Here is a 10,655-nt window from a genome sequence, read left to right as displayed (position 1 = left end):
ACCAGTTTCGTACCAGAGAGCCAGTTTGGTGTAGTGGTTAAGTGTGTGGACTCTTATCTGGGAGAACCGGGTTTGATTCCCCGCTCCTCCACTTGCACCTGCTGGAAAGGCCTTGGGTCAGCCATAGCTCTGGCAGAGGTTGTCCTTGAAAGGGCAGCTGCTGTGAGAGCCCTCTCAGCCCCAGCCACCTAACAGGATGCCTGTTCTGGGGGGAGAAGATATAGGAGATTGTGAGCTGCTCTGAGTCTCTGATTCAGAGAGAAGGGCGGTGTATAAATCTGCAGTCTTCTTCCACTTCTTCCCAGCCCCACCCACCTCACAGGGTGTCTGTTGTGTGGGGAGAAGATATAGGAGATTGTGAGCTGCTCTGAGTCTCTGATTCAGAGAGAAGGGCGGTGTATAAATCTGCAGTCTTCTTCCACTTCTTCCCAGCCCCACCCACCTCACAGGGTGTCTGTTGTGGGGGGAGAAGATATAGGAGATTGTAAGCCGCTCTGAGTCTCTGATTCAGAGAGAAGGGCGGGGTATAAATCTGCAATTCTTCTTCTTCTACCCCATCCCAGTGTTCAGGTGAAATGTTTGCAAATTCTTTGCCCATAGACAGCCCCCCTCCATTCAGCGTAGACCCAGACTTTGCACAAAGTTCAGGAAGCCAATCTGTTCGTTTGCCGGTAAACAAAATGATGGGGCACCGAGTTCAAGAAGACGGTGCCCTCCTGAAGCACCATCGGTGCCCTAGAAGGCCTTCGTTCCCGCTCCTTCCCCACTACAAGTTACGGAAGAATGTCTTTTGCTCTCTGTTTCCAACTGTAGGGCCTTACCAGAAAGCTATTTTTAGCTGCTATTAACCTCCCGCCTCCCACCGTTAGGGCCTCTCTCCCATCGCTGGAGGCCGCAGCCAATTTGTCTAATTAAAGAGAATTAAGGGAGAAGTGTCCCCAATTAAAGCAGGAGAAATCGTCTATTTTGGAGGTAGGTTTTTGGCCACGCGTGTCAAACGGAATTAGCGGCGATGGAGACCTGTTCCGGCTTTGAAGGGGTTCAAAGGAAAGAAGACTTTAACCGCCTCGGGAAGAAGAATCTGGACTAATTGGAAGTGGGTTGTGTTGGCGCAGGAAGGAGACCCCTGGGGGGAAGTTCCAAGTGACCCCCAAAGGGAAGAAGAAGGGTGGGGGGAGGAACCTTTCGAGTGTGGATGCAAGATGCCTTCCGGCCTCAGAGTTGCCAAACATTGGAGCCTTCAGCTAAATTCAAGAGGATCTCAGCCAGGCGCAGTTCCAATCCACAGTCGAACTGGTTAATAAGTCCAGTGTGGTTGTTCATGTGAGGGGTTCTTGAGTCTGTGAGAACCAAGAGTTGTTTTGTAGAATAATAGGTGATGGAGGAGAAGATATTGGATTTATATCCCGCCCTCCACTCCGAAGAGTCTCAGAGCGGCTCATAATCTCCTTTAACTTCCTCCCCCACAACAGACACCCTGTGAGGTAGATGAAGATATTGGATTTATATCCCACCCTCCACTCCGGAGAGTCTCAGAGTGGCTCACAATCTCCTTTACCTTCCTCCCCCACAACAGACACCCTGTGAGGTAGATGAAGATATTGGATTTATATCCCGCCCTCCACTCCGAAGAGTCTCAGAGCAGCTCACAATCTCCTTTACCTTTTCCCCCCACAACAGACACCCTGTGAGGTAGATGAAGATATTGGATTTATATCCCGCCCTCCACTCCGAAGAGTCTCAGAGTGGCTTATAATCTCCTTTATCTTCTCCCCCCACAACAGACACCTTGTGAGGTGGGTGGGGCTTAGAGGCACATCCTGAGTTGTGGCTGACCCAAGGCCATTCCAGCAGGTGCAAGTGGAGGAGTGGGGAATCAAACCCAGTTCTCTCAGATAAGAGTCTGCACACTTAACCACTACACCAAACTCATTAGCATATGCCTCGCCCCCCCCCCCCAGCCAAAAGCAACCCGATGCAAGAAAGGAGAGCCCTGGGCGAGCAAGGCCAGCTTGGGCTGGCTAGAGATCCGGCCAGCCCTAGCAGGCCTCACTCACCTGGGGCTCTCCTGGACCACCACCACCCCAGTCAAAAGGCCAGCAAGCCACTCGCTGCCCAAAATCATGTAAGAAGTGGAGAAAGGGTGGCATGGGCTTCTCCAGGGGTTAATGAGGGCTGCTGGGGGCGTGGCAAAGCCCTTGGTGGCTGCCCGCTGTCCTGATCCAGGGATTGTTATGCAGCTGCACCTACTATTCAAAGGACAAGGTAGGTGGGGAGGAAGAGGGGGAATCCTCAGAAAGGTTCAGGAGCGGTGTTCCTGTGAGCTCCTGCTGAATCAGAGGCTTGTCTGTATGCGTATGAAGCTGGCTTATACTGACTCAGTATTGTCTATTCAGACTGCCAGCAGCTCTCCAGGATCTTAGGCTGAGGTCTTTCCCACCAACTCCTGCCTGGTCCTTTGAACTGGAGATGCCGGGGATTGAACCTGGAACATTCTGCATGCCGAGCAGATGCTCTACCACTGAGCCACAGCCCTTCCATAACATTGGGCCTAGGTTCTTTCCATCTGTCTGTTACAGCCGTGCTATTCTGTTGAGCCAAGCAACAGAAGGGCCTCCATTCTGAGGTTCACAATCGGCATGTTTGTTAGTTTCATTAATAATCAGACCCAGGTTTTTGTAGCAGGAGCTCCTTTGCATATTAGGCCACACACCCCTGATGTAGCCAATCCTCCAAGAGCTTACAGGGCTCTTCTTTCAGGGCCTGCTGTAAGCTCTAGAAGGATTGTCTACATCAGGGGTGTGTGGCCTAATATGCAAAGGAATTCCCGATACAAAAAAGCCCTGGTCACACCTGCCTGTAGGGCTGGGGCTGAAAATAACTAATTGCACCTCTTAGATTGGAGCAGAAAAGAGGGAATATCATGTTGAGTTTCAAGGTTATCATCAGCCCTTGAATTTAGCAGGAGCTCCCAGGAGCACAGGTCCTGAACCTTTCTGAGGGTTCCCCCCGCTCCTCCCCACCTACCTTGTCCATTGAATAGTAGGTGCAGCTGCATGCTATTGCAGGAGTTGTCCTTGAAAGGGCAGCTGCTGTGAGAGCCCTCTCAGCCCCACCCACCTGACAGGGTGTCTGTTGTGGGGGGAGAAGATATAGGAGATTGTAAACCGCTCTGAGTCTCTGATTCAGAGAGAAGGGCGGGATATAAATCTGCAGTCATCATAACAATCCCTGGATTAGGAGAGCGGGCAGCCAGCCAGCCAGCCACAAGGGGCTTTGCCACACTCCCAGCAGCCCTCATTAACCCCTGGAGAAGCCCACACCACCCTTTCTCCACTTCTTTCTCCACCCTTTCTCCACTTATGTGATTTTTGGCTTGCTGTCCTTTTGACTGGGGCGGGGGGGGGGGCAACCAAGGAGAGCCCCAGGTGAGCGAGGCCTGGATCTCTAGCCAGCCCAAGCAGGCCTTGCTCACCCGGGGCTCTCCTTTCTTGAATTTTGGCTGGTGGGGGGGCATGGCATATGCTAATGTGTTCTGCTAATGAGCTCTACCTTCTATTTTCCTACAAAATGACCCCTGGTTATCATACTCCAGGTGACACCTGGAGATTTCCTGGCATTAGGATTTCCAGAAATACCTGGAGATTTTGGAGGTGGAGCCTGAGCTGGACGTGGCTTGGAGAGGCGAGGGACTTCAGTGAGGCATAATGCCATAGAGCAGGGGTGGCCAACGGTAGCTCTCCAGATGTTTTTTGCCTACAACTCCCATCAGCTCCAACCAGCATGGCTGATGGCTGGGGCTGGTGGGAGTTGTAGGCCAAAGACTGGAGAGCTACCATCGGCCACCTCTGCCATAGAGTCCATCTTCCAAGCTGGCCATTTTCGCCAGGGGAGCAGATCTCAGCCACCTGGGGAGCAGTTGTAACAGCAGGAGGCTGGATAGCCTCAAATTTGCAACTGATCTTCAGATGGCGGAGATCTCCATTTCTGCTTGTGTCCGACGAAGGAAGCTTTGTCTCTTTTGAAAGCTTGCAGCATGGAACTCTTTCTGGTCTCTAAGGTAAAAAGATAAAGGTACTCCCCTGTGCAAGCACCAGTCGTTTCTGGCTCTGGGGTGACGTTGCTTTCACAACGTTTTCATGGCAGACTTTTACGGTGTGGCTTGCCCTTGCCTTCCTCAGTCCTCTACGCTTCCCCCCCAGCAAGCTGGGGATTCATTTTTCCGACCTTGGAAGAATGGAAGGCTGAGTCAACCTGGAGCCGGCTACCTGAACCCAGCTTCCGCTGGGATCGAACTCAGGTCGTGAGCAGAGCTCGGACTGCGGTACTGCAGCGTTACCACTCTGCACCACGGGGCTGTTATGGTCTCTAAAGTGCTACTGGTCTTATATAGGGTTGCCAAGTCCAATTCAAGAAATATCTGGGGACTTTGGGGGTGGAGCCAGGAGACTTTGGGGGTGGAGCCAGGAGACATTAGGGTGGAGCCAGGCTCAAAGTTGTGACAAGCATAATTGAACTCCAAAGGGAGCTCTGGCCATCACGTTCAAAGGGACCACTCACTTAAATGCCTTCCTTCCATTAGAAATAATGAAGGAGAGGGGCACCTTTTGGGGGGGGGGCTCATAGAATTGGACCCCCTGGTCCAATCCTTTTGAAACTTGGCAGATGTTTTGAGAAGAGACACCAAATGCTATGCTGCACATTTGGTGCTTCTACCTCAAAAACAGCCCCCCCCCACCGAGTTCCCAGTACCTACGGATCAATTCTCTATTATTCTCTATGGGAATCGGTCTCCATAGGGAATAATGGAGTGTCCTGCAGACATTTCCCTCCCCTCCTGCCGCTTTCTGATGACCCTGAAGTGGGGGGAGGGCCTCCAAACCGGGGGATCCCCTGCCCCCACCTGGGGATTGGGCAAACCGGAAACTGCAGTGTACTGATTAGCAAACGCGAGAAATAAACCACTGCGTTTTTATGTTGCAAGTAAATGCTTCAACAATTTCTTTCATAACGATGCAATTACAGTATCATCATCACAAACGAAAATTCATTAAGTGTCCATAGAGAAATCAAAAAATTATTTCACACCACTCTTGTAAGGTAGTACTTTCAAAATCAGAATGTTATTTCACATCACTCTTGTGAGGTACTTTACAGTCCACTGTCTCAGTTCTCCTTTGCTTGAAAGACGTAGACAGAACCACGCTTGTATATAATTCCTCCTATCAGACCGAAGTCTGACAGGTGTGGCAGCTACACAGGTCCTGGGTTCAGTTCTGTGTTTCCTTCACCTTCCACTGGCCGCTTTTCTTTTTAGCTTTGGAACTTTAACATAAATAAAATAATCATTTACCATACAGATCATAACAAAGCATAACAAATATTTCTCTGATACAAACCGAGCCACACTTACCCGGCGCTAAAGGCAATTGCTCACACATTACAATACAATGTTACTTTTCAGTTTGCACCAATGGTTCTCAACACACAACTGATTCTCAGGCAGCATACATAATTCCATACAGCTGTATCCAATTTACACTTAAACTGATACACACACACACACACACATGTTTTTATGCCATTTTTAAACAAATACAGACAAATCCAGTGAGGCAAGCCTAAGAACCAAGGACACCTTGACCCCAATCTATAGGATAAGCAGAAGGGGCAGGACTTTACAGTGAAGATGAAAGGGCAAAAAGGGGAGGGACTAGAAGAATGGGGAGGAGTCAAGAGAAGGAGCCGGAAAGAGGAGCGCTTGGAGCAACCAGGGGCATAAGGCTCCTTAAGCAGGTACTATTTCTGCATTCTGCTCAGTTCCAAGGCTGTGGCCCCCTTCTCCCTCCCTGGCTTTCTGTTCAAATTCTCCAGATGCACTTGTTCAAACAAAAGCTTGGTGATGTTTTGGATAAACAGAATCCTAGGAACAGACCTCCCCCCACCCCCTGCTCCCGCAGCCCAGGTGGATATTCTGTTGTCAGCCACTGGAGGGCTCCAAAAAACCATGGATGATCGTTCTCAATAAAACTCAGTTGGTCTTAAAGGTGCCACTTGACTCCTGCTTTGTTCAACTGACTATTCCAAGGCACCTTTTGGCCTTGCTTAGATTTGCCCAAAATCGAAAAAGAGAGTCTGAGGCTTCGCAAAACCACAGAACTGGATCATGTCTTTTAATGTTTCGGAGGAAGCCTGGTTGGGACATGACCTTAGGTGAACTGGGGGACAAAGGTAAAATCTGGGCCCCACAACACCCCCTTTCTCAAAGTGGCCCTCTGGCAGGGGGAGGTGGGGACATTGTTCCTGATGAAGGGGCTAGAAATTAGGGTTGCCAGTCTCCAGGGGGTGCAGGGAAAAAGAGGGCCAGTTTGGTGTAGTGGTTAAGTGTGCAGACTCTTATCTGGGAGAACCAGGTTTGATTCCCCACTCCTTCACTTGCAGCTGCTGGAATGGCCTTGGGTCAGCCATAGCTCTGGCAGGAGTTGTCCTTGAAAGAGCAGACTCTTATCTGGGAGGACCGGGTTTGATTCCCCACCCCTCCACTTGCATCTGCTGGAATGGCCTTGGGTCAGCCGTAGCCCTGGCAGAGGTTGTCCTTGAAAGGGCAGCTGCTGTGAGAGCCCTCTCAGCCTCACCCACCTCACAGGGCGTCTGTTGTGGGGGAAGAAGATAAAGGAGATTGTAAGCCTCTCTGAGTCTCTGATTCAGGGAGGAGGGCGGAATATAAATCTGCAATTCTTCTTCTTCCTCCTCTACACAGACCTCCGCGAGAAACCAGCCTCAAGTAATAGCAAATTACTTATGTAACGCACATATAAACATCATCCTAGTTTGCCATTAGGAAAAAAGCAGAATACATAGGAATATAGTGGAAGATGGGTTAGTATATGTAATGAGATAAATGACCAATATCCCTTATTTGAGTATGCCAATACAAAAAACATTATTCTGATACATTGTTCTAAAAGAGAAATACATTACATAGGGTGAACAGGACAAATCCTACGACAAAGGATATATGGACACAAATCTGACATCAGGAATCCCAAAACAGAGAAACCCATAAGAGAACATTTTCACCTTCCTGAACATTCAATGGGTGACCTCAAAGTTGCTGTTTTGCTGCAAAGGAACTTCAAGAACAGAATGGAGAGGGAGATTGCTAAATTACAAATTATTATGAAACTTGGAACAAACACCTCCCCAGGACTGAACAGGGACGCTGGTTTTTTTATTTCATGACATCTACTAAACCCAATTTTCACCAAGTATAGCTTGGTGAAAGTCTGCAGTATTCAATGTATTTCTCCTTTAGAATAGTGTATCAATAATGTTTTTTGTACTGACATATTCATGTAAGGGATAGTGGCTGTTTATCTCATTGCATATACTAACCCATCTTCCAACAAATTACTTCGTAATACTTCAAGAGATAAAGGTGTATTTATACAAAGAAAGTGAAATAAATCACATTTAAGACACAAGAATGCTAACCACGCCCTCGCCCACCTAGGTGATTGCGTAGGGTGCCAGCCTTCTGGGGGTACCGAGTTGGGGGCCTCCAGTGACTCAGTGACGTTATCAGTGCGGAGGGGGGGGGGGCGCCAGAAATTTGCCTTGCCTGGGGTGCCAGACAGTTCACTTGGAATCTAACTTGCCTTCCCCTCCCCACAACGGACGCCCTGCGAGGTAGGTGGGGCTGGTGGAGCTCTTTGGAGAACTGCTCTTGAGAGAACAGCTCTGTGAGAACTGTGGCTTGCCCAGAGTCACCCAGCTGGCTGCATGTGGACGGGGCCGGCGCATGAAGTTCTGCCGCCTGAGGCAGAACCCCAACGCACGCCCACCTCCCTCTCATTGTCAGTTTTTTCAGTTTGTATTCCAAGATGATGCTTTATATCTCCCGGTTGTTTCCCCTTGAACACATCTTTGTTCCGTTCATCAGCTATTTCTTTGATGCCTTCTTTAGTCCTGTGCAAGCACCAGTCGTTTCCGACTCTGGGGTGACGTTGCTTTCATGTTTTCACGGCAGACTTTTTTACGGGGTGGTTTGCCCTTGCCTTCCCCAGTCATCCGTACTCCCCCACCCCACCCCCAGCAAGCTGGGTACTCACTTTACCGACCTCGGAAGGATGGAAGGCTGAGCCAACCTCGAGCCGGCTACCTGAAAACCCAGTTTCCACTGGGGATCGAACTCAGGTCGTGAGCAGAGCTTAGGACTGCAGTACTGCAGCTTTAACACTCTGTGCCACAGGGCTCTTAACCTAAAGAGAGAGAGAGAGCCAGTTTGGTGTAGTGGTTAAGTGTGTGGACTCTTATCTGGGAGAACCGGGTTTGATTCCCCACTCCTCTACTTGCACCTGCTGAAATGGCCTTGGGTCAGCCATAGCTCTGGCAGAAGTTGTCCTTGAAAGGGCAGCTGCTGTGAAAGCCCTCTCCAGCCCCACCCACCTCACAGGGTGTTTGTTGTGGGGGAGGAAGGTAAAGGAGATTGTGAGCCGCTCTGAGACTCTTCGGAGTGGAGGGCGGGATATAAATCCAATATCTTCTTCTTCTTCTAAAGAAATGTGTGCCTAAACTGCTTAGTCTGCTGGGGAAATGAAAATTGCCATTGCCTTCCCCAGTCATCTACGCTTTCCCCCGAGCAAGCTGGGGACTCATTTGACCGACCTCAGAAGGATGGAAGGCTGAGTCAACCTCGAGCCGGCTACCTGAAAACCCAGCTTCCGCCGGGGATCGAACTCAGGTCGTGAGCAGAGCTTAGGACTGCAGTACTGCAGCTTTAACACTCTGCGCCACGGGGCTCTTCTTTAGTACCACAACATAAAAGCAGGGTGTCAACATATGTGAGTACACATTGGTATTGTCCATTTTTGGAGTCTCGTGAACAAACAAGGTTCTGATTCACCTTGTTGAAATCCTTCTCTCGCAATTCAGTGTTTGTCACTCCACCCTTTTGCGGATTGTTTAAGGCCATAAAGTCCCCTTTTAAAGTTTGCACACAAGGTTTTCTTTTCCAGCTTCTTTGAAACCTTCAGGTTGTTCAATATAGATTTCCTGACAAGGTCTCATTTATATCAGATCCGGCCCTTGAAACAAATGAGTTCGACCCCTCTCCCATAGAGTATAATGGAGAATTGATCTGTGGGTATCTTAAGCTCTGGGAGGGCTGTTTTTTGTGGTAGAGGCACCAAATTTTCAGCATGGCATCTGGTGCCACTCCTCCCCCCCAAAAAACCAGTTTCAAAAAAGATTGGGCTGGGGGATCTCAAAGAAGGTGCCCATATCATTCATTATTCCAAATGGAGGGAAGGCATTTAAAAGGGGCTCAGTGGCTTTAAATGTGATGGCCAGAACTCCCTTTGGCGTTCAATCATACTTAGAATCATAGAATCCTAGAGTTGGAAGGGACCTCCAGGGTCATTTAGTCCAACCCCTTGCACAATGCAGGAAACTCACAGATACCTCCCCCTAAATTTACAGGATCCTCATTGCTGTCAGATGGCCATCTAGCCTCTGTTTCAAAACCTCCAAGGAAGGAGAGCCCACCATCTCCCAAGGAGGAAGCCTGTTCCACTGAGGAACCGCTCTAACGGTCAGGAAATTCTTCCTAATGTTGAGCCAGAAACTCTTTTGATTTCATTTCAACCCATTGGTTCTGGCCCTACCTTCTTGTGACACCCTTGCTCCCAACTCCACCCCCAAAGTCTCCTGGCTCCACCCCCAAAGTCCCCGGATGTTTCCTGAGTTGGACCTGGCAACCCTATCCCTGGGCTCCCAGATTGAAACTTTGGAAGCAGAAGGGGTGGGACGGTGGCTCAGTGGTAGAGCAGCTGCTTGGTAAGCAGAAGGTCCCAGGTTCAATCCCCGGCATCTCCCACCAAAAAGGGTCCAGGCAAATAGCTGTGAAAAACCTCAGCTTGAGACCCTGGAGAGCCGCTGCCGGTCTGAGTAGACAATACAGACTTTGAGGGACTGAGGGTCTGATTCAGTAGAAGGCAGCTTCATATGTTCATACGTAAGAGAAATTTTCTTCCCCAGAGACAGACAACCGCTCCTGTTGGGGTCGCCGAAGGAGCTTCCTCTGCCTCTCTCCTTCTAAACCGACTTCCCCGCTAGACCCGATTTGTCCTCTGAGAGGTTCTTTCTCTCCCCCCCCCCCCATCTCACCCCACCTTCATCTAACACGATAGCAAGGCGGTGGGGGTAGCTGGTCGACAATAGGGGGATTGTGAGCCCAGAAAAGACAAGGAGGGAGATAGAATAAAGACATCTCCGAAGGATATGGTTTTGCCGACATCCGGGCCTTGACCTCCGCTGCTCCTTCCATTGTGAGCTTTTATGCCCAAAATATGATTTCCAAGCGGGATTAACAACTTCAAAAGGCAACCCGGCTTTGATGCCCCCGCTCTTAAAACCTTCATTCAAATCTTTTTAGCGAGGTTCCATATATATTTTATTTTGAGCCAACCTGATTAAAGTTCCCCATTGTCCTTAATGACACGCTGCCGTCCTCGCCTTCTATTTTAAATAAAAAAATAATTATAATATTTAAAAAGTGATGGAACTTTTTCCGCGTTCTCTTCCTCTCGCTCTCTTTTTTTTTTTAAGAGGGGAGGGAATATAGACGCTGTTCAAGAGGGTACTCGGTGGTTCCG

General features: G+C 49.4%; 1 long non-coding RNA gene across 1 annotated transcript; it reads right to left on the bottom strand.

Moving 5' to 3' along the window:
- Positions 1 to 5,050: 5,050 nt before the first annotated feature.
- Positions 5,051 to 5,759, bottom strand: LOC132586004 (uncharacterized). The gene is made up of 2 exons (XR_009556341.1): positions 5,414 to 5,759; positions 5,051 to 5,325 (listed from the first exon to the last, which is right to left on the bottom strand). It is a non-coding gene; the product is annotated as an uncharacterized LOC132586004 (long non-coding RNA).
- Positions 5,760 to 10,655: the final 4,896 nt, after the last annotated feature.

The sequence above is a fragment of the Heteronotia binoei genome, chromosome 17 (genome assembly GCF_032191835.1).
Source record: "Heteronotia binoei isolate CCM8104 ecotype False Entrance Well chromosome 17, APGP_CSIRO_Hbin_v1, whole genome shotgun sequence".
Lineage (NCBI taxonomy): Eukaryota > Metazoa > Chordata > Lepidosauria > Squamata > Gekkonidae > Heteronotia > Heteronotia binoei.
Note: the sequence above shows the minus strand (reverse complement) of the source record. Positions and strands in the feature narration are given on the sequence as shown.